Here is a 20,010-nt window from a genome sequence, read left to right on the forward strand (position 1 = left end):
CTGTTTGAGGGGAGTGCTCTGGGTAGGCAAGGGGAGCCCAGTTCACAAACAGGAACAGGGAAGAGCCTGTTCAAGACCAGAGGGTGCAGCCCATTGAGGTGCAGCTCTTGAGGAGAGGACAGACAAGGAAGGACAATTGTTCTGTCTGTCTGCCTGTCTTATCTAGATTGTAAGCTCTTTGAGCAGGGACTGTCTTTTTTTGTGTATGGTGTACAGTGCTGCGTATGCCTTGTAGCACTATAGAAGTGATAAGTAGTAGTAGTAATAGTAGTAGTAGGTCTGATCCTGGAGGAGTTTGCTGCTGACAATCAATACTATCAGCATAGCCTTGGATTATACATCCCAAAGAGATGGGTGTTGAACTGGAGGAGGTGTATATTTGTACATATTTTGGGATTGCTAAAAGAAGCTGTTAACTTAGTGGATAAGACTGTACCAAATAGTCTTGGATGAACAGAAAACTTCTAAAACCAAATGCCGACTGTACATAAGGAATTATTGAATTTGGGATAACTGCCCATTGCAGAGTTCAGTAAAGTTTTTGCATAAAACATAATTTCTTGGTGTGGTGAGTATTCCTTGAACATGAGAGGGTGCAGAGCCTGCTCCTGAGGATACTCAGAATAAAGCCTAGCTTAACATCCTATGGCCTTCCGGATCTTTATCAGGCCCCAGCCTGCGCCCAAGCTCAATTGAGGAACGACATTGATCTGAGTGAGAGGAGTGTGAGTGGAGGGGGAAAGACCAAAGATATAGTTGGAGATAGCTGGAAATCTGCTGTGACCCGAGTTGAGTGAAGAGAACACAGCTGGTCAGTGAGACCCAGGTTACACTTGGAAAATCTTATATATCGTATTCACTGTGATTTACAATAGATATGCACAAGAAACATAAAACATACACAAGTTACTGGTTATAAAGCATTCTTTCTGCCCTCCTATACACTCATTTCTGTCTTCACGTTTGTCTGCTCTTTCTGTCTACTCTGGCTTCTTACTGTCATTCAGTTCTACAATTCCTCATACTCACAGATCACCCCTTCATCTTTCTCTGCCTCTCCATCTCCACAACCCCCTCCATTTTCCCTCACCTGCTCCACTGTCTTCCCCTCATAGACAGTTTTCATTGCTAATCTCATATAGCCCAGAGGAAGGGCTGATACCCCCTCCCCCAATTCATTTCACTTGCTTAATGAAAAATATGCAGCAGGAACATATTACGGATGTACACAGGCCTGAAGTTTTCAGTGTATAATATTTCCTGATTTTCAGGGGATTTTTTTTTATCAGGTCATTGTCTATATTCAATTTAATATCTTTGTTAGTTACATATTAGAACTTCTTAACACTTGTGAAATCAAAATTGCGCTTAATATTTAAGATGTATTATTGAACCAAGTGTGAGCTAACAAATGCAGATCCCTACTACACATACAAATAAGAAAAACAGCATGTGCATATTACCTACATACTGCAAAATTTCAACAGCTAAATTTGATTTTTTTTCTATGCCAGTTTTTTTTTAACTTATAATTTTCTCATTCTACCTGTTGTTTTCATCTTTCTATCTTCTCCTGGTTATAATTTTTTTTTCTTGAAGACAGACTTAACATCTAAACATGGGGGGGGGGGGGGGATATGGGAGCTACGAAAGAGACATTGAAATATGTAAGTGTACAAGAGATGGGCCTTTTGCAATGAAAATGAGGCTCTGGAACAAGGGGGGGTCATAAGATGAGAATGAAGAGGACCAATTCAGGAATAAAAAGACGGGGGGGGGGGGGGGGGGGGTTCAACCCAGACCTCAGGACACATTCAGCCAGTCAGGTTTCCAGGATATCCACAAAGAATATGCATGAGGTCAATTTACACGCACTACCTCCATAGTATGCAGGTATATCTCATATATATTAATTGCAGATATCCTGAAAACCTTACTGGCTAGGCATATTCCAAGGACTGCGTTCAGAACCACTGATCTAAATGAATATATATATTTTTTTTCATAGAAAGGGTAGTGGTTAGAGGAGAAGCATCTCAGCTCAGGTTGTGGATACGAGGAAGGTATGTGAATTCAAGAAAGCATAGGACAAGCACAGAGGGTTTCTGTGGGAGAGGAAGAGATTGTGGAGCTGCCCAGTGGTGTGGATGGGCAGACTGCATAGACTGTGCAGTCTTTTTCTACCATCATGTACCTCTTGCTTTCTGATTACCAAGTCAAAGAAATAGATCAGATTCGTTTGACAAGACCTAACTCGGTAAAGCTATGTTGCCTCTGATCTAGCACCGCACTGAAGAGAGGCCGTGATGCTGCAGGGATCAGCAGTGCACTGTGGTTAAACCCTGTAGTGGCTATAAATTGAGTGGAGAATGAGGGATGGGGGCAGTGGTGTGCTGGAGCAGGCTCTCACAGGCTCGCAAAAGCCGGTTGTTAAGTTTTTAAGAATTTTGGGAGCCGGTTGTTAAAGTAGGGCCCTCCATGGCTACTTTAACAACTGTCTCCCAAAATGTGGGCTTGGGCCCCCTGCTGAATTCTCTTTTACTTTGCTGGTGGGGATGCTGAGCCCTGCCAGCCAAGTAAATAGACTGCTGCTGCTCCCAGCTCCTTGTTTCCAGCTCAGAGCAGCAGGCTGGGTCTTCTCCAGCATGTGTGAGAAGTTTCAGCATGCTGCTCAGAGCAAGACGTTGGGAGTGGTGGCAGTCCATTTATTGGTTGCCAGCAAAGGTATGCCTAGCGTGCCCGCACGAAGGGAGGGCGGAGAGAGAGGCAAGTGTTGCTCCCCACCCCCCCCCCCCGGCCACCCCTGGCCCTTCCAACTGCAGAGCTGGCTACGTCCAGAGAAAGAGCCTGTTGTTAAAAATTTACCAGCACACCCCTGGGTGGGGGTCATGGTACTGCTGTTAGATATGACCCCTCCTCCAGTACCTGAAATGTAGCATGGCAACCGATGATCTAAAGTAAGAGAAGAGGTTTTGGATTTGGCTGATGTCCTTTTCAGTTGTAACTCATGAGTTTGTGGTACCCTAAGTTGCTTAACTTGGAATCTTTATCACTTGATGATATTGTTAAACTATTGGGAATTCTTTGTTGGCTGATAGCCTTGATATAGTAGCGCCTGTTGAATCTAGTTTGAAATACAGAAACCATTCCGTACCTTGGTTTTCTGACACTATTCAAGTTGGCTTAATAAAACTTGTGAAGGAAAGAATGAGTGTAGCTTAAAACAAATAATCAGGATTCTCTTAGGGAATATCGTTCCTGTTTAAAAGATTATCAAAACCTTACTGTGACAGCAGAAAAGAGCTATTTTGATAAATTTATTTCCAAGGCCCCAAACAGTACAAAAGAATTGTTTTCAGTAGTGCGGAAACTGACTCATCACAGTAATGATAAGTCAGATGGTACTCTTACTTGTCAAGATTTTGCAACTTTTTTTTAATGGGAAGGTTCAGATGATTTCTTTGTCCTTCCAAAATCATTCTATTCAAAAAAGTAATTTAACTATTCCTTCCATTATTTGGAGTGATTTTTCATTAACTACTCCAAAGCAGATTAGGGAGATTTTGAAATGGCTGAATTTCAACCGTTTATTGGATGAATGTTCTCCTACTGTTATTAAAGCTATACAAATTGATTTGGTGGGTCCTATAAGTTATTTACTAAGGCATGCTAATGATTAGCATGCCCTAAATGATAAGACGTGCATAGGAATATAATGGGTGTCTTTATCATTTACCACACACTAATCATTAGTGCGCGATAAATCTGTTAACACGCCTTAGAAAAAGTACCCCTTACTTAATATATCTTTGACCAAGGCTTCTGTCCATGCTGTTTAAAAAAAATGCAGCTGTGTTTCCTTTAGTGAAGAATGAAAGAGGAGTTTTGAACGATTTGAATAATTATCGCCCTATCTCAACTTTGAAATTTCTGTCTAAAAATTTTGAAAAGGTAGTTCTGAACCAACTTCAAGACTTTTTGGACACTAATAATTGCTGGAATACATTTTTGATTCTATAAATGCTGGATCTGACAGAGGTGTTGAGTTTTTCATGGACATCTCGGCTGCATTTGATACTGTTGACCATGGGAATTTAATAGACCGTTTGCAATCACTGGCGGCAAAGTACTAAAGTGGTTTGAATCATTCATTTCTCAAAGAAAATTTAGAGCCCTGTTTACTAAGCTGCACTAGAGGTGCACTAATGTTTTTAGTGCACGTTAGCTGAGTAGATGCCCATAATATTCCTATAGACATCTACACAGTTAGCATGCGCTAATTTTTAGCACATGCTGAAAACACTAGCGCACCTTTGTAAACAGGGCCCTTAGAGTACAAACTGAAAATGATTTTTCTGATTGGTTTGACGTTTTTTCTGGTGTCCCTCAAGGCTCAGTGCTCTTTGCTATATTATTTAACATTTATATCAGTCCAATTAGCTATCTTTTGTCCTGCTTAGATGTCCAATTCCGCCTATATACAGCTTTTCAATTTTTGAATGTTTGTCTTCAGTCTGTAAGACCATGGCTCCCAGCCAATAGATTTAAATTAAATTTGTCAAAATCTTAAGTTCTGTTTCTTTCTGGTAAAGCCTCTCCATCATCAGTACCCAAGACTTTTGTGTTAGGTGACTTGGAGATTCCTATTGCCTCACATTTGAAATAGTTTTATTTATTTTGATATTTATACCCCACATTATCCCGAACATACTTAAGTTCAATATGGCTAGCAGTACATAAACAACAGACAAGGTTTACAGAACCAACAACAAAATATCAGATATGGATGATTGATGGCCAGTTAGGTGTTTGGGTTGATTCTACTCTCTTTACTGAACAACTAAAATGTACGATTCAAAAGGTGTTCTTTAAACTTAGATGGGTCCGAAGAATGAAGGACCAATCTAATTTCAGAACTGTGGTATAAGCCTTTGTTACACCTTTGTGGGACTATTGTAATTCTCTTTAACTAGGTTTGCCAGCTTATAAACTTTGAACCTTATAAATTTGCCAAAATGCTGCAGCTCATCTTTGGTCAAATTTAACTCATTTTGGTCATATTTCACCTATTTTAAAGGTGTTACACTGGCTTCCTGTAGTCCGGAGGATACAATTTAAAATCTTGATCTTGATTCATAAAGCCTTGAATGACAATGTTCCTTTGACCTTGGCAAGTTCTTTGAAAATCTATAGGGCAACTAGGTCTTTGAGATTTGAAGGCAAATTGTTGCTTGATGTCCCGTCCTTTCGACGTGTTTGATTGAATACCGTTCCTCTATTTTTTATATAGAGAGGGCTGGCTTATGGAATACATTAGCAGAAACATTGCATAAAATCTGTTGTACTGTGCAATTTAGGAAACAGTTGAAGGTATACATGTTTACTCAAGCATTTGCTGATGTTTAGACATAATTTATTTTTAAAGTAACTGCTGTGACAGAAAATCTTATGTTTGGCTATTACTTGCATGTGTTATTTTTTTGTATTTGTCATCGATATGTTAACTTTAAGTTAGAAATGATTTTATTGTGTATGTGCTTTCGGAAACCGCCTAGAACCTTGAGATAGAATGTTCTATACATTTTAAAATAAATAAATTACAGTAGGCATGTCCCTGTCCCCAGAAGGCTCACAATCTAAGTTAGCACCTGAGTGAATGGAAGGTTAAGTGACTTGACCAACATCACAAAGAGCCACAGAGGGATTTGAACCAAGCTTATGTTATTCTCAGCCTGTTGCTTTAGCCTTGAAGCTTCATATAGATTCTTTTTAACTTTGCCAAGATCTAGCATTTTATTTTTGGATCAAATCTGTTCCCTGTACACATCACATATACTGCTGGTACCGTGCAGTGCATTTTCACATCTCCCTGTTTGCTTAGTATGTTATCAGACTCTTGCAGGCTTATTTTGCATCACCTAGCATCTGAAGGATGATGCAAGGTTCCCAGTTTTGCATAACAATCATTATCTGAAGCATTAGGCACTCTCACACACCATTTGAAGCTCCATGTAAAACACAGTGTCTAGAGTACATGGAATGTCTTGCCAGTAAACTTCTCATTTGCAAGTCGAATTATGGGATGTGCTAAAAGGGAATGTTTATCTCTTTTCTTTTAAGTAAAAATGATTATTGTTGGTACTGAAGAAGGATAGTCCAGACACTGCAGTGGCTAAATGTGCATTGTTATATTAGACCTATTTGCCAGGGTCCTGTAGGAATGATACCTAAATAATTTTTTAAAAAGTATTTATAATTGTTGCTGCTAGATTTTGATACTGCTAATAATGTATTCATACACTACTGATATGTATCATTTATTGATGCAGGGGCAATAGGATATGGTGGCTGCCTACCCCACATACAAAATATCTCTAAATAATATGGTTACTTATGCTAGTCAAAACAAATAACATTTATACTAAAAAAAAACCCTTTGTAAACTATTAGGGCACGCTAGTGGTTTTAGCGCATGCTAAAAATTAGCGTGTGCTAACTGTGTTGACGCCCATAGGAATATTATGGGCGTCTACACGGTTAGCGCATGCTAAAACGCTAGCACGCCTTTGTAAACAGGGCCCTTAATGTAATAAGGGCAAATACTATTTATTGCTTTATAAATTATGTTTTTGTATACATATACAGAAGGCAGACAATAACAACTTACTGACACCTATTTTGTGCGTAGTAAGGGCTCTTGTGCTAATTCTGCGCTAAGGGGCCTTTTTACAGAGGGGCGGTAAGCCCAAAGCTTACTGCTTGCTCTTCCGGGTGCCGGCAGTAGTCCTGCCCCGGGCGCGCACCATTTCTGGGGGAAAAGACCCCCCCCCCCCCCAGAAATGGCTTGCACAGTGGTAACCCAGAGATAATCGGGCATCACTGCGAGCTGCCCGGTTATTGCTGGGTAGTGCTGGAGCCCTTATCGTCACCTCAGTGGGTGGCGGTAAGGGCTCCCTATCACATGGCCATGCGGTAAGAGTTCTCTTACCACATGATATGTGTGCCTGGGGTCTTTTTACCTGCTGTGTTAAAAAGGGCATTGGTGTGTGGGAAAAACAGCCCCTGCTGCCAGTGCGGGGCCTTTTTTCCCGCAGCTTGTTAAAAGGACCCCTAAGTGATTAATGCAGGAATGCCCACTCTCTACCCCCCCCCCCCACCAGACACACCTCTCCAACAAAAATGTAAAAATATTTTTTTAGTGCACAGGTAGAGTGCGCTGACTTGGAACTTACCGTAGGATGCCTGATCATGTCCCATGGTGAAAGCCATTTTAAGCATGTGCTCGCGCTTATCACGGCTTAGCAAAAGGACCTTTACTGCAGGATGCTTGAATGTGTCTGCGTTATAGCACTTACTGCAGCTTAGTAAAAGGACCCCTAAAAGTTTTGCCCCATTTTGTTTCTATGAAAAATTGTTCAGTAAACAGGGATCTTTGTTAAGTAAGATCAAAGCGTCCATTTTAGTTTTAGAGGAAAGATTTATAAAAGAATAGAATATAGGTGACACCTGCAGACATAAGGGTTAATGTAGTATACAGTTGGGTACAGTATGTTTTTGGTGGATTTTGGAGGACTTGTCATACAGTAAAAGGGGGTAATAGTGAGATGTATACCTGGGATCTTTATGTGCCCCACTGCTCTGCTGGAATGTCTGTAAGAATGCTGGACATCATACATCCCAGTGGCTTGTTTTTGTACATTTTTCCTTTTGACTTTTTTTTTCAAAAATGGTCCAGAAAGATAGATGCACTGAACACAAAAACATCTAGTAAATGGCCATTTTCGAAACAAAGTTTTTCTGGTTAGAAAATGGCCGTGTTCGTTACTGGATTTTTGGATGTTTTCTGCAAAACATTCAGTATCGAAAAATGACCCTCACGATATCTTAGTTATTTGACCCACAAAAGGTGTTTCTCAGATTAATGTCACCCTCTCTTCTTACAAGGATGTCTAACTAAGCAATTAGGTTTTTTGGGGGTGGGGTAGGGCAAATGCCTTGTGAAATGTTCAGTTTTCTTTGAGAATTTGCCTCTTCCTAAAATACTTTTTATACAGCCACTAATAATATGCATTAGCAAAAAGAAAAATCCCAAGGATATAGCTGTATATCATAGCCAAATACTGTTGGCATCAATAGCTCACATATGCTATAAAAATGAAGAAAATATTATTAGTCCTGCACGAATAAATATTGACACAAAGAGATATCAAGGCTAACAAAGGGTTAGCAGAGCTTCCAATTACCTATTTCATGAAAAAAAACTCTGGCCTTTCCTAGTTTTGAACGTACATCCCGCAGTAGTGTGGTGTTTGTAATCCCTGGTTCTACGCAGTGAAATCAGTGCAGCTCATCCCATAATGCATCAGTTCAGAAATCCAGAACTGGACTAATATTTCCCTCCAGAAACGGGATATCTTAGCAGCTCTGGTTTAGACATCAGTCCTTAATGACCACTAGGGTCCCTCCACTGCTTGAAGACTAGGAATTCAGTAGCGTTGAGGACTAGCATCTTTAAATATATAACTAACCCTATAGATGTCTGGAATATTTTGGGCCAGGACATTAAAACAAGAGACCAGCCAGCTTATAATCGAACGAGAATAACGCCCAAGTTCCGACCTAAATCGGGAGATGGGCGTTCTTCTCACAAAAACAAATAAAGCGGTATAATCGAAAGCCGAACTTTGGACGCTTTCAACTGCACTCCGTCGCGGATGCGGACAAAGTGGACGGGGGCGTATCGAAGGCGTGTCGAAGGCGGAACTGGGGCGTGGTTATCGGGCGAACAGAGATGGGCGCCCTTCGCCGATACTGGAACAGTTTTGAGCTAGAATTTAGGACACTTTTCCTGGACCCTGTTTTTTGACGAATAAGGCCCCCAAAAGTGCCCTAAATGACCAGATGACCCCCAGAGGGAGTCGGGGATGACCTCCCCTGACTCCCCCAGTGGTCACTAACCCCCTCCCACCACAACAAATGATGTTTCACAACTTTTTACTTTCACCCTCAAATGTCATACCCTCCTCCCAAGCAGCAGTATGCAGGTCCCTGGAGCAGTTGTTAGGGGGTGCAGTGGACGTCAGGCAGGTGGACCCAGGCCCATCCCCCCCCTACCTGTTACAATTGTGCTGCTTAGTGCTACTAGTCGTCCAACCCCCCCAAACCCACTGTACCCACATGTAGGTGTCCCCCTTCACCCCTTAGGGCTATAGTAATGGTGTAGACTTGTGGGCAGTGGGTTTTGAGGGGGATTTGGGGGGCTCAACACCCAAGGGAAGGGTGCTATGCACCTGGGAGCTCTTTTACCTTTTATTGGTTTTTGTAAAAGTGCCCCCTAGGGTGCCCGGTTGGTGTCCTGGCATGTGAGGGGGACCAGTGCACTATGAATCCTGGCCCCTCCCACGAACAAATGCCTTGGATTTATTCGTTTTTGAGCTGGGCGATTTCATATTCCATTATCGCTGAAAAGCAAAAACGCCCAGCTCACACCTTGACGAATAAAACATGGGCGTCTTTTTCTTTTAAAAAATACGATCCGCCCCGCCCCTTCATGGACCCGTTCTCGGAGATAAACGCCCATGGAGATAGGCGTTTCTGTTCCATTATGCCCCTCCAGATGTACTAGCAAGTGCTAGACTACAAAGCATAACAAAGATTAATACAACAGTTTGTCAGTGTATTTTTTTCCTAATATATGAAGAGGAATCTTTCCTGTTATTTTAGTTCTGGACTGTGAAATGGCTGGTATGTGCCATTCTTGTTTTTTTCATGTAAAATAAAAAGACCCCCAAAAAAACAAAACAAAAAAAATCTCCAAACACCTATAAAAGATGCATGTCATTTTGTGACCTGTGTTGTTTGTTAACATGTAGTCACTTTTGTGATCATGTTTACCATCACAAAAATACAAAAAAGTACCACATTGAGGAGCCCTTTTAGTAAGCCATATAGACGCCAATTCGGAGTTACCGCACGGCTGTCATGTGGCCTGTGCGGTAATTTCCTTTTTTACATGCGTCCGCTACGTGTGCCAGAAAATATATTTTATTTTCTGCTGCGCAGTGAAAATCGGGCAGTAACTCCGATTACCGCATGGTTAACGCGAGAGACCTTACTGCTAAGTCAATGGCTGGCGGTAAGGTCTGAGACCCCAAATGGACGCATGGCAATATTTATTTTGACGCACATTCATTTTCGGCAAAAATGTTAAAAATGCATTTTTTTTACAGGCTCGCTGAAAAATGGATCTGCACGCACCCAAAACATGCGCCTACACAACCGCAGACCATTTTTCAGTTACTTTAGTAAAAGGACCCCTTAAATGCCTAAATACATAATCAATCCTTAACATAAAAATTAAAAAATACAATATAAAACATTAAAAATATAGATTAATTTTTATTTTTAATTTTTAAGTGAATAGTGAATAGCAGGCCCATGGACTTTTAATTATTCCTTAGCAGTCTTGTCTTTTTGAGTCATATGAAAATCTGATTTTCTGTTCTACCACTGAAAGATTCAGAGCTAGTGTACTTAGCTATCTATAGCCATGGGTTGTGTGGACTTGCTCTAGATCACAGCCAAAATCAGGGAGTACAGCTATCATTTGCATTGCCATACCTAATGAAGGGACTAACTCCAATCACCTTGGCTCCACATAATTTAAAAGAAAGAGTTATTTCTCACAGTCACAAAACAAAACACACTGCAGCAAAAGAAAGTCTTAAGTATTTGAAAGAATGGAGGCCCTTCATTCCCTCCCTTTCTTTTTGAAGCTTCTTATGGGGAAAACAGAACCAGAATTTCAGCAGTCATGAAACAAACAAAATTCCAGATCTGTAAAGCAGGTAAAAAGAACAGAAAAATGAAAACAACTATTCAGCAGATAAGAGAGGATACTTCAGAGTTCATTTAGCCCAGCGTCTGCTTCAATTACAGAACCTTCTCCCCTGATATATTTAGCCGGTGGTGGTCTGTGCGGTTAGCTGGCGGTGCTGACCCCAGATATTCAGTGGTTAACGCGTGAGACCTTACTGCTAAGTAAATGGGTGGCAGTAGGGTCTCAGGCCCAAAATGGATGTGCGCCAATTTTAATTTTGCCGCATGTCCATTTTTGCCCCCTCAAAAAAGAGGCCTTTTTTCCAGGTACGCTGAAAAATGGACCTACATGTGTCCAATACTTGCATCTACACCAGCACAGGACACTTTTCGGCGTACCTTAGTAAAAGGATCCCTCAGTATGATTCGAGCCCAGTTAATTGACTTCTATGTCCCTTAGTGTTAATGAGTATAAATTAGGCATGAGAAATATGAACATAGTAACATAGGAAAAGACAGCAGATGAAGACCTGCACGGTCCATCCAGTCTGCTGAGGTGGAAGGAGGTGTTTCAGAGAGCTCTGCAGACTTCCAGTGGGAGGAGAGTGAGGCCTAACTCCCTCCCCAAGGATGTGGAGGGCCTCTGGGGAGCGTTCCCCAGGACAGGCCCAGGCCATGGGGCCTCTTGGGCTCAGGGACCAGAGGGTCAGGAAAAGCGGTCTCCTCCCTTGCAGTGCCGCAGGGAGGAGGGAAAGGAGCCCTGTGGATAGAAGAGGGCCAGACTCCAAGGGAGGAAGCCGGACTGGTACCCCCCTTGCGGCCGCACGACGTCCAGCAGGTGAGGGGGAGAGAGAGCTGGCGGAGACCCTAGAGAAGAGCTGGTCTGAGAAGGAAAGAGTGGTAATGGAGATCTGTCAAGAGGCCCTGCCGGAGGTGGAGGAGGAAAGCAGTGAGGATAGTGACGATCTAGAGGAGGAAGAGCTTGTGGACTACTGCCAGGATCCAGAGGACCCGGCCAGTGGCATAATTAAAGTGGTGAAGAGAATTAAAAGTACGGAGAAGGAGGTGGTGGACCTGGGGAAGCGAGTCAAAATGGCAAAAGCCCTGAGCAAGCTGGCCCCAGCAGAGCATCGCAAAACCTATATGAAAGAGGAAACCAGGCTGCTTAGGCTTCTCCAGAGAAAAGAACAGCTGCTGAGGGCCCTGAGGAAAGGCCCTGGAAATCCTCTGAGAGAACTCTATATCAACAGAGACAGGATGGCCTCGGGGGGACAGGCCCCGTCAGCCTCGGTACAGTGGAAGCAACAAACAGAGCAGGAAGGAATCAGCCCAGGCTTTGGACCCCAGAACATTGAAGCATCAGGGGAGCTGCCAGGAACTAGCACCCAAAATACATTGAAATTCATGCAATACCTTGCTAGTCAGTCAGGGCCTCTGCAGGCAGCTTCTGGAGTAAGCAGGACTGAAGGTGGGGCTGTGGAAGCCTCATTGAGAGCACCTGAGTGTGGGAGAACAGAACAGGAAAAAAACTTAAACACTAAGACTTTTCACATTGTTGAAACAGAGGCTGCAATTTCAGGAGAGAGACCTTTTTCCACAGAAGTGGTGGTGGAAGTTGAAACAGAGAACTTACCTGGAGAAGAGGAGGTTGTCCTGTTCCCATTGCCTGTAGTAAAAGCAGACGGCAAGGAAAAAATGCCTGGGAGGCCTCACCCACAAAGCTCTGAGGAGCAGGATGTTCCAGCCAATCAGCCTGCAGCAGGGCTAAGGACTGAAAGTGGAGATGTTCCTGCAGGGAGCTGCCTCTTAAAGGAGAATGCAGGAAGAAAAGCAGGTGAAGACAAGGAGTGGTTTTCCATAGAGAAAGCACAGGAGGCCACACAGTGTTCCCCACATAAAGGTTCAGAATGGCAAGGAACTGCGCTGCCGGGTGGCGGGATGCCATGCCCGCCCAGCACATTGGAGCAGGAGGCGCCAGCCAATCGGGCTGGAGGAGCAGGGATGGCCGCAGAGGAGAATGCTACAGCGCAGGAGGATTCCCCATGTTTGGGAGAGCGAGTGGTGCTGGAGTGCGGGAAGCCACTCTTACTTTGCAAAACGGCAGAGCAGGAAGTCCCAACGAAGCAGGACGCCAGAGGGGAGACCAGTTCCCAGGAAAACAGCGGGCCCGCACAGGGAAAGCTGGAGCAGCACGTTGCAAGGAGGGACCCAGCACAGAGAGCAGGTTCCGGGGGGGAAGGAGGGGGGGAGGAGCGGGAGGTGTTTGCCTTGCAGTGTGCGCCAGAAGGAAACTTGACTGGTACCTTTGACTTTGCAGTTGGCCAGGCTGCAGGGGTGCGAGCCAGGGGGGAGTGTTCGGGCCGGGAGGGGAGGGTTGGCTCGGTGGGCGGGGGAGGGGGTCAGGGGCATTGGGAGGGGAACAAGTATTTAGGGGAACCTGCTCTCACTGTCTCTAGCGAACGTTTGAAGGGGACAATGGCAGGTTTTTTGCTGCAGGGGAAATGGTACAGAAGCACACTGTGAAGGCAGGGGATGTGCAAAGTCTGCTGACAGAAGGGAGAGAAGGGAGGGAGGCTGAGAGGGGAGGCAAGAGAGAGAGGGGGGGTACGGCGCAGCAGGAGCAGGGGGGTCTCAGTGCAGGAGATGGAGGAGGGGGACGGTGGGGGGGTGCTCCATCCTTTGCGGCGGTAGTAGGTGGGAGGGGCGGGCGCAGGGGGAATGGGGGGGCAGGAAGCATTGGGGAAGGATGGGGGGGAGGGTGGGGGGGCCAGGTTCCCAAAAGGAGGAATGTGATTCAGTTAAGGTGGGTGGGGGAGGGGGGGATGCCAAGTAGGGATGAGGCCCTGAAGTTGGTCTTGGGTTTAGGATTTCTCCCAGAGGACCTCTATGCCTGTATCCACCCGGTGAATATCCCAGAGTATGATGTTAGTTTTCTGACCCAGCGAGGCATGGAGGTCTTCTGGGAGAAATACGAGGGGGTAAGGGGGAAAGGGGATTGGAGAAACTTTAGGGCCGTACCGATCAGCAGACCTGACCTGGTGCAGGTAACCCTGCTGGTCCGAAATGAATCCATTTCAGGGGCGGACCTGGCCTTCTGGCTACAGCGGTACGCAGAATTGCGTACCCCCTTGTCCAAACTCCCTGACCCCAGTAGGGTGTGGGCGGGAGGATGGTGTGCGCAGGTTAGGCTGAAGCAGGCAGGACACGTGACCCAGCACATTCCCTCCGTGGCGTTCATTGGCAGGGATCGGATCCTCTGCTTTTACAAGGGGCAGCCGCGGCAATGTCACAAGTGCGGGTCATTCAGACATTTTAGTATGTCGTGCCCAGTACGGCAGTGTGGGAAGTGCGGGTCTAAGGAGCATCCTACGGAGTCTTGTGCATCTATCCGGTGTAATTTGTGTGGGGGTCTGGGGCATGCATTCAGAGCTTGCCCTTGGGCCTCCCATAACGGGGGAGAGGAGGACATGGGAGGGGGCGGTCCAGTTCAGAGGGAGAGGGGGGGAGTGAATGTAGGGCGAGATCAGGTTCCCGGGGTGGGGGGGAAAGGAGCTGCGGAGGGACAGGGAGTGGGAGGTGGGGAAGGGTTGGGGGAAGGGCGGAAGCGGCAGGACGGGGCAGATGAGGGTTGGACGCGGGTGTCAAAAAAACAACGGAAGGTGACGGGGGTACGGGAGGAAGGGGGAGGGGAGGCAGGAATAGGGATAGAAGTAGAGAACAGATTTAGGGGATTGGAAGATGAGGAAGGGGGTGACGAGCTGGCAGGAGAGGAAGGAGAGGATGGGATGAGCCGGCAGGATGGATTGGAAAGCATGGCAGACGCTGGAAAGGGAACAGCGGGTAAAAGGAAGAAGAAGAAGAGGGAGAAGGTTTTGAGGGACGAAGAGGAGGAAATGGTAGTGGAGGAGGTCGGGGAGGTGGGGGGCAGATTGGGGGGGGCTGAAGGGAGGGTGGGGGAGAAAAGGAGGGTAGGACAGGAGGCAGGGATGAAGGCAAGAGAGGAGAGGGAGGATGGGCTGGAGGCAGGATTGATGGAGGGGGTCGAAGAAGGGGCAGAAGGGGCGGGAGAGGAGGCAGGGGGGGGAGGGTCAGTGGACGACTCCCAAGAAGGGAGGGAGGTGGGCGAAGAAAAGAGGAAGAAGGGGAGGAAGAAAGTAAGGAAAGGGGGGGGGCTTTTTGAGCTAGGGGTCCGGGACTGGGCGGACGAGGAAGGGAGGGTGAAGGGGAAGGGATCCCTGGAGGTAGTATGGAGCAGAGGGAAGGTAGCCAGGAGGGCGGGGGGTATGGAACGGCACAATGATGGCTGGACTGCTGTTAACATTCGCCACACTTAATGTGGCTAGTGTCGCCTCCCAGAGGGCGAGATGCTTGGCGTTCGATGGCCTCTCTGCCGTGGCGGTGGACTGTTTTCTTCTGCAGGAGACCAGGCTGCGAACGCTGGAGGAGGTTCGGCGGGCAAAGCAGGCCTGGAGATGGGGGCCCTCTATTTGGGGTCTGGCAGGGGAACGGTATGGGGGGATAGGCATCCTCTTCAAAACATTTAAAGTAGAGATCCAGAGGGTGGTGGAGCTGGGAATTGGGAGGTGTCTGGTGTTAGATGTGAGATTGCGGGGGGTGGCTTTGCGGGTGATTAACATCTACGGGCCGCAAAGCAAACGGGGAAGGGCAGCACTGTTTGGGAAAATTCGGCCGTACCTTTACACCTCACGGCAGCTAGTTTGGGGGGGGGATTTTAACACAGTCCTGAGGAAGGAGGATAGGGGGAGGAGGGCGGCGCAAGTAGGTTACGATGGGGTACGGCTAGCAGGGATCATGAAGGGAGCGGGATTGGTGGACGCGCACATAGAGTTTGGTGGTGGGACGCAGGGTTTCACTTTTGCCCGGGGCACTTGTAGAAGTAGAATCGACCGGTTTTTAGTTCGGGGAGGGGCGTGTGGGAAGGCACCAAGGGTGGTAGAGGTTGATTTCTCAGACCACAAGATGGTGCTGGTCGAGCTGGGGGGAGGGGGGATTCACGGATTGGGGAAAGGATTGTGGCGTTTAAATCAGAAATGGTTGAGGGAGGGGGTGTTGTACCAGGAGTATTTGGAGTTTCTGGCAGACCAGGTATCCATTCAGGGTGTCTTCCCTTCCCTAGGGGACTGGTGGGAAGTTTTGAAACACCGCACCAGGGGGTTCTTTCTCCGTCAGGCGAGGAGGCAGGGGAGGGAGGTCACCCGGCTAGGAACTGCTCTGAGGAAGCGAAGGGACAATTTGATTTCCAGGGGAGGGAAGAGGGAGGACATTGAGGCCTTGCAGCAGGAGGTGGAACGGGTACAATACAATCGGTACTCTTCCCTCGTCTATGAGCGGGACTTCGGGAAGCTGCTCAGCCCGAACCCTTATGACTGCTGTAAGGAAAGAAGGGAGAGGAGGGTGGTAGAGGGGTTAAGGGATGAGGGGGGGACGCTCCAGCAGTCTAGGGAAGGTATCTTGCAGGTGGTGGGGACCCACTTTGGGCGGGCCTTTTTGGACCAACGGTTGGGGGAGGAGGCCATGGCGAGGTACATTGAGGAAACCCCAGGGGTGGGTAAGGGGGGGCCTCATCTTCGGGCCTTGCTGCGGCCGTGGACGCTGCGGGAGGTACAGGAGGCCATTGGGGCCTTGCGGCGCAGGACGGCGCCGGGGCCAGACGGACTCCCGGCAGAGTTCTACCAGCAGTTTAGGGATCAGTTGGCGCCAGTCTTGTTGGCAATCTGGGAGGCGGCACGAACAGGGGGATCCTTGCCTGAGTCGATGGGGGCATCAGCTTTGGTCCTTCTTGGCAAAGGCAAGGACCCCCAGGATGTGGCAAATTGGCGGCCGATTGCACTTCTGAACACCGACCGGAAGATCTTCGCTCACATGCTCCTTGCCCGCATGAGGAAGATCTCCGGGGAAGTGCTGGCAGCCCCGCAGGGGTGTGGGGTCCCGGGAAGGGGGGTGCTAGAGGCAGTGGCCTGGGTGAGGGAGGGCCTGGAACGTAGTCGGGTGGGAGAGGGCAGGCTGGTCGTGGCCTTGGACCAGGACAAGGCTTTCGACCGAGTGCAGTGGGGTTTTTTATGGAAGGTCCTAGACCACTATGGATTCCCGGGGGAATGGATCGCGCAACTTCAGTTATTGAATGCGGGGGCGCGATTCTTTCCCCTGGTGAATGGATGGAGGGGGGCGGAGGTGGGGATCTCGGCGGGGGTGCGGCAGGGGTGCCCGTTGAGCCCCCTGCTGTACGCTTTCGCCATTGATCCCCTGGTGAGGAGGCTGGAAGGGGGGGGGGAGGACGGGCTCAGAGGAGTGGAAGTAGGCAAAGGGAATGTGTTGCGAGTCATCGCCTATGCGGACGATATCACCGTCTGGGTGGCGGATCGCAGGGAGGGGAGGAGGCTGCAGGAGACCCTTGCAGCATACTCCCAGGCTTCGGGGTCTCGGGTAAACCTGGGCAAGAGCACCAGCTTGTGGGTGGGGCCAGAGGGACGGCGGTTTAATTTAGGTGGAGGGTTCCCGGATGGGATAGAGAAAATGAGGGTTTTGGGAGTGTATTTGGGGGAGGGGATTACGGGCGGGAAAATTGGGAACAAAGGATAGCGGAGGCGAGGGAGAAGGTGGACCGCTGGAAGGGGTGGCGGATGCCCATGGAGGACCGGGTCCGGTTGCTGAAGAGCCAGGTGGTCCCCATGTTCCTGTTCCTGAGCTACATCTGTCTCCTGCCGGAACGCTGTTTCACGGCAATTTACAGCGTGTTCTTTCAACTCCTGTGGGGGAACAGGATGAACCCAGTTCGACGTAATTTCACTTACCGGTCGCGGGAGGAAGGGGGGGTGGGAATGGTAAACCCAGTCTTGCTATTCTCCTCCCTCTTCATCCAGTTTAACCTGGGGCGGGCGGGGGGTCTGAATGCCCCAGGATGGGTACACAGTGTTGTCCAGTGGTGGGAGGGATTTTGGGGTCCTTGGTTGGGGGGAGGTAGGGTGGGACGGTTGCGGAAAGGGTTCCCGGAGGGGGTAGGCTACTATAAATCTTTGGTAAAGCTGGTTCGGCTGTGGGACATTACATGGGAGGAAGTTAGGGCAGGACAGAGGGAGATCTGGGTGGAGCGGGTTCGCTCCCAACGCTTCTCCTCTCCCCTGGCTCTTAGGGATGCTCCGGAGCCCGTGCTGAGGCAGGGCCTGCGGTTTATTTCATCCAAACGCATCCCACACAAGTACAGGGACATTGCTTGGCTGTCCCTACATGGCAGGTTGTATGTTAGGGCAAACCTTCGGTGTAGGAACCAGCAGGACCGAGACTGCCCGAGGGGGGAGTGTGCTGGCCGGCTGGAGACCATGGACCACTTCCTGAAGGAGTGTCCATTCTCCATAGCGGTTTGCCGGAGAGTGGCTGCCTTGCTGGCCATCCCCAGCTTCATGTCCTACACCTATGCGGACTGGGTGTATGGGAGGCAGGGGGAGACGGGGCGGCTAGAGCCAGGTACCGCCTTTCTAATCTCAGTTATCATCAGATACTGCCTATGGATGGCTCGCTGCGGGGTGTCCCTGGGCCAGGAGTGCAGGTCTGCTGAGCAGGTCTCCTGGGACGTTGTCCGAGCTGTCCAGGAAGTGGCCCGATGGGAACGGGTGGAGGTGGGGGTAAAGACCTTTGGGGTTTGGTGGAAGCATGTACGCTTGAAGTTGAGTTGAATGTTTGGGGGGGGGTTGGGGGGGATGGTTTTTTGTGTAAAATTTGCATTTTTGTATAAAAGTATAGAGGGGCTGGCTTTATAACTGCACAGTGTAATGTATTGAAATTTGATTTTCCGCTTTCATTTAATAAAGGAATTCTCCAGTCTTCCCAACATTTGGCTGCAGCATAGCTAAATTATATTCTATGAAAAGTCAACATTTAAAACAATGTGCCATTGTATCCATCACTATACTATGCCTAGTTACAGGGTGGATTGGCCTCAGAGTCATGCAGTTATAATACCTGAAAGCTGCTAACATTCAGATTCTTTTCCAGAACTAAGTTATGAAAGTGTACATATGGACTGTAGAAGTCTTTGTATGACACCATTTTTTTGTTGTTGCTTAACTGATAATACTGTTAATGCTCTAGTCCCGCAGATGAGCCACTTATCTACGTGTGACATGCCCTCATTTGTGTAATTTTATCCACAGCAGGTGAGGTGTTCCTTGGGATGGGACTGGGGAAGGGTTTGGAACTCCGTGTTTAGAATTTTCAAAAGTCGTGCATCATTTTACCAGGAAAAAGTACCTGTGAAGAAAAGAGGTGCAGGTGCGTGTAGGTGGTTTTAACTTGTTTGTTTTCCAAAGTAAAAGTATGTGTATAATTTTGCTTTGAAAATTGCTACGAAGTTCACAGGTAAAAATACCCATGAACTTTGCAGGGTAGTTTGAAAATGGCCCTTGTAATAAGCACTCATATTTGACAGTAAATTTTTTAGTAGCTTTTTATATTTTTGTATAATTTGCAGGTGAAATACTTGAATGAGTTTTAGAATCAAACATAATCTATGGTGGATGGACCTATGTTACAAAGAAATTGGGAACCAGAAGTTTAACAACTAGGGTTTTAAGGATTTAAGTCTGTAGCTGAATGAAATAATGAAATTACAGAGGGGCCAGGTTAGGCGCACACCAGCAGCAGGTCTGGAAGTGGTTTCCTAGTAAAAAAAAAAAGGGGACACAATTTTGTAGAAATCCTGCTTTATAGCCACCGGAAGCAAACAGTATCAGACTGGTTTCTGCCTGAAGCAGGGACAATGCAGCTTTAGGAACTCCCTTGTGTAGGGTGAGAAGGAGGAGGGATGACCCATCAGAGTGTCATGTCCATAATTCTGATCCTAGCAGGTCCCAAAGAGAATCCCTCACCATGTAGGCCTCGCTCCTTTTTGAAAAAAGCTAATACACCGTTTTTAGTACCGATAATGGTCCCATGGTCAGATGCATACCCAAGGAGAGAAGCAGCAGATATTCAGTTAGCTAGTTTCAAGGAACACATTAGAATTGCTTATGATAGTTTTTAGGATGCAAAACAGAATGCATTATGTGGTTGTCATGGTAGCAAATAAAGAAATTGTTAAATAGAAGTTGCAGAAGGAGTGTGAGTGAGGTAGGACGGAAGATTTCTTTGATATTTCTCCCAGAGATAGTTTTCAGAATATCCCCTTTGAGACTTATT

The sequence above is a fragment of the Microcaecilia unicolor genome, chromosome 2 (assembly GCF_901765095.1).
Source record: "Microcaecilia unicolor chromosome 2, aMicUni1.1, whole genome shotgun sequence".
NCBI classification, from domain to species: Eukaryota; Metazoa; Chordata; class Amphibia; order Gymnophiona; family Siphonopidae; genus Microcaecilia; species Microcaecilia unicolor.